The sequence below is a fragment of the Tupaia chinensis genome, unplaced genomic scaffold (genome assembly GCF_000334495.1).
Source record: "Tupaia chinensis unplaced genomic scaffold, TupChi_1.0 Scaffold000164_1, whole genome shotgun sequence".
Classification (NCBI taxonomy): Eukaryota; Metazoa; Chordata; class Mammalia; order Scandentia; family Tupaiidae; genus Tupaia; species Tupaia belangeri.
This window is the reverse complement of record NW_006159638.1, coordinates 3765362-3769456: the sequence shown is the minus strand read 5'-3', so window position 1 is coordinate 3769456 and position 4095 is coordinate 3765362. Positions and strand designations below refer to the sequence as shown.

The window sequence follows — 4095 nt, the reverse complement described above, 5'->3', positions numbered from 1 at the left end:
TGAACTTATCCACAATTGCAAATTCCTTTCTTGGATCCATAAAGACGTGAACATACAGAACTGCGCTTTTTGCCTATTCTTAAAAGACATTTACTAGTAATGCACTAAATATGTTATTAAGGGTAAAATATTTGAAATCCATAACCTGAAATCAGCATGCTTTCATTTGGAAGACTCTGATTCAGCATTCCCTAAGGATCCAGCTGTTGGACAAGCCCCGACAATACCCAATGCTCCTATATAGACAGTGTGCACATGCTGAAATCGGCACTCACAGTTTTCAGAATGTAGGCTTTGCTGCTGTTATTCTTGTTTTTTCATTATTAATTATGATTATTTTATCTTCATTATTATCACTATAATTTGCTGTGAGCTAGTTACTTAAAGCCATCAGCATATTAATATTTCTTTTTGTTGGGTCTAGGCTTTGAATCTGCAAGTTCTATGGCACATAGATACACTATAGCAGTCACAGAAGGTATGTCTCTCACCAGCTCTGACCTGCTTGTGCAATAGTGCTCAGGTCTAATGCAGAATTGTTTGTTTCAGAGAAAAGTGTGAACAGGTGAAGTACATGGACAATAAATACAATAAAAAAGCACTTTGATGCATTCTAAATGCTGAACGGTTTCTATGTTGGTTAGGATAACTACATTTATCATGGTTTCACTTCATTTGTTCACAGAGCAGCCTACTGAAGGAGGTATTATCATTCCCATTTTGTGAATTGACACTATGTGTTAGGACATAGGTAAACATGAGATGTTTGAGGCCACTGCCAGCTTAAGACAGTATATGTAATTTTTTTTTTTTTGTAGAAGAATAGAGCACTGCATCTACTATATAGTATCTATACTATATATCATCTTGCTTGCAACTATAGTAGGTATATAAGCCAGTAACAGTTGTTTATTATCATTATCAAGTATTATGCTGCTGTACATAATCATATATGCTAACTTTAATATGCAGTACAGAAGGTCTGTTTTACACCAGCACCACCACAAACACTGCATTTGTGCTATGACATGACAGTTACTATATCACCAGGCAATAGGAATTTTTCAGCTCCATTATAATCTTATGGGACTGCCAATGCATATCCAGTCTGTTGTTAACTGTAACATCATTATATGGTGCATAGCTATAGTTTTAGTTATCCTAAAGAGAGGAAAAAGACACCCTGGTGGTTAAAAGGAGTTTTGAAGTTTGTCTTCTTCTGTCCAATTGTACCAAACAGTCTGCGGTAGATCAAAGGCAAATGGGGCTTCCGATTTTCACCTTTCCCTGCATCCTTACCCCTTGTGATGTTAATTTGCAGATACTCTCACCTAGAGGTGAGTATTTCCCCAATCACTGAACCTGTCCCAGGCTGTGACTTGCTGCTCAGCCAACAGAGTGTGAAAGAGGTGACAGAGTGCTTGTCACAGGCTGAGAGCATACTTCCATACCCCACATACTTTCATTCCCTCTCTCGGGCCAATCCAAGCTAGCCTGCTTAAGGATGAGAGACCATGTGGAACAGAGTTTGAGTCATCCCAGTTGAGGCCAATGTATCAATTAAGGCCTTATCAGAGAAACAGAATCAGTTGTCTAATTATATCTATGTCTCTATAAGACTATGTCAATGAGATTGATGGTAAGAAGTCAGTTTATAGTTGTGGGGACTAGGCAGGCAAGCCTGAAACTCATAAGGAAAGTTAGCAGGCTAGAAACTCTCAGGCAGAGGCAAGACATTTGTGGAATGCAGAAATGGTTTATTATCTATTGATGATTAACATGTATAGTGTTCTCAACTGGACTGGTCTGAGAAGTATTTCACGTTGGATAAATTTTCTTTACAAGCCAAATGATGTATAGAGATGAAATGTTTTTTAAAAATTAAGAATAAAAGTGTTTATAGGTGTTGACCACATCTATAAAATGCCTGCATAGCAACATTTAGATAAGTATTTGACTGACAAATTGGATATACAACTCAGCAAAGTTGACACATACAGCTGCCCATCCACTGTGACATGTGAGTGAGTTGAGACCAGCCAAGCCCCACTTATGTCAGTAAAATGCCCAGTCCACACGAATGACTCAAGAGAAATGGAAAATGGACATTGCTTTAAACCACAAAGCTCTGAGGAGTAACATAGCAACAGGAAACGGAATATATAGTACTACTTATTTTGAAATGATATTTGAAATCCTTTAGCCCAAGGACTTTTGCCCTTTCTATTTTGGTTCTGCTAATAACTTTCCCAAGACAATGCAGAAGACAGCTAACAGGCTGGTGTCTAGAGTGGCCTAGCCTAGCTGTGTGTGTCTCCTGAAAATGTGCTGGATTTGAAAGCCAGTCTTTCTATCTCCTCTTTGTCTTAACATCTCAATACAAATCTCTGCGGGAGGGAAAGAAAAACATATTACATTCTGTCTTTTGCAAAGCCTATGCAAAGAGTATATGGGGGGAGGGAGTACATGGGGAATATTTAAAAGGAATGATGACATCATCTGGAGAAAGCACACATTCCACCCACTACCAAAACACAAACAAGTGCAGGTGCCAAAGAGGTTGGCCTGCTCTTTTCTATGCCTGAAAGTTCCTCATATAGAATGCTGTACAGAAAAATGAAAAAACTGCCAAAAGAAGTAAAAAAAAGGCTCCAGTAAGATAAGCCTTCTTGAGCGTTAACCCTTAAAAAGCTGGAACATTAGGCAAATGGAGAGCTAGGCCCCTGCTGGAAGTCAGAGGCCTGCCCCTGAGGAATGGCAGCCATATGCAGTTCTGAAATTGCGCACTAAGCAAATGTTCTTGGTCAAGGGGCTGAGGAGAGACTGAATCCCCTCACCAACCTGAGTGTCCCCACAGATGTGTTTTCTTAGAGTCTTTTTCTTTTTTTCCTTTTAGTTTTTTCCTATGAGGTGTGTGCAATTGCCAGGAGAGACAGAGACAAAGACAGGGAAAATGAGAAATCACCCCCCGCCCCAGGGGGATGGCCATGCCACAGTCCTTTCTCCTCCAGCCTCCTTTTGGGATTTTGGGTATACATGCACACATGCCTAGTGTGATTTTCAGGCTGGCAGGTTTGGGACTCAAACTGTGCAGCTGGTCATGTGGGATCCAGCACCTTAACCTCCATGCCACCTGCTGGCCCAAGGAGAGTCTTTTTCTAATTTGCACAAAAATACCATACAGGCTAGTGGTGGCCTCCCTGGAGGTGAAGTTTAATCAAAATTTTTTGTCTGTATTTTTAATTTTGTTTGTTTAGGCTTTTGCCATGGGCACATGAGCCTGTGGAGGGACAGAAACAGAGAAAGAGAAAGTGAGAAATCCCCCCAACCCCGCCAAGGAGGCATGGCCACACTGCGATTCCTTCTTCTCCAGTTCCCTCTTGGGATTTTAGGCATGCATACACACATACCTGGTGTACTTTTCAAGCCACTGTGTCTAGGACTTGAACTGTGGTCAGCCATGTGGGAATCCAGTGCTTTACCCCCGCCCCAGGGGGATGGCCATGCCACAGTCCTTTCTCCTCCAGCCTCCTTTTGGGATTTTGGGTATACATGCACACATGCCTAGTGTGATTTTCAGGCTGGCAGGTTTGGGACTCAAACTGTGCAGCTGGTCATGTGGGATCCAGCACCTTAACCTCCATGCCACCTGCTGGCCCAAGGAGAGTCTTTTTCTAATTTGCACAAAAATACCATACAGGCTAGTGGTGGCCTCCCTGGAGGTGAAGTTTAATCAAAATTTTTTGTCTGTATTTTTAATTTTGTTTGTTTAGGCTTTTGCCATGGGCACATGAGCCTGTGGAGGGACAGAAACAGAGAAAGAGAAAGTGAGAAATCCCCCCAACCCCGCCAAGGAGGCATGGCCACACTGCGATTCCTTCTTCTCCAGTTCCCTCTTGGGATTTTAGGCATGCATACACACATACCTGGTGTACTTTTCAAGCCACTGTGTCTAGGACTTGAACTGTGGTCAGCCATGTGGGAATCCAGTGCTTTAATCACCATTCCACCTACTAGCTCCCCCACGTTTTTTCAGTATTAAATATTCAGAACAGAAAAGAAAAAGAATATTGGGGCTGGGGGGGGGGAACGCGG

General features: G+C 41.9%; 1 protein-coding gene across 2 annotated transcripts in view; it reads right to left on the bottom strand.

The window, feature by feature from the left end:
• The window catches only part of AK5 (adenylate kinase 5), a 271423-nt gene that overhangs the window by 70276 nt on the left and 197052 nt on the right, over nt 1–4095 (bottom strand). The gene's annotated exons all lie outside the window — the stretch shown is intronic.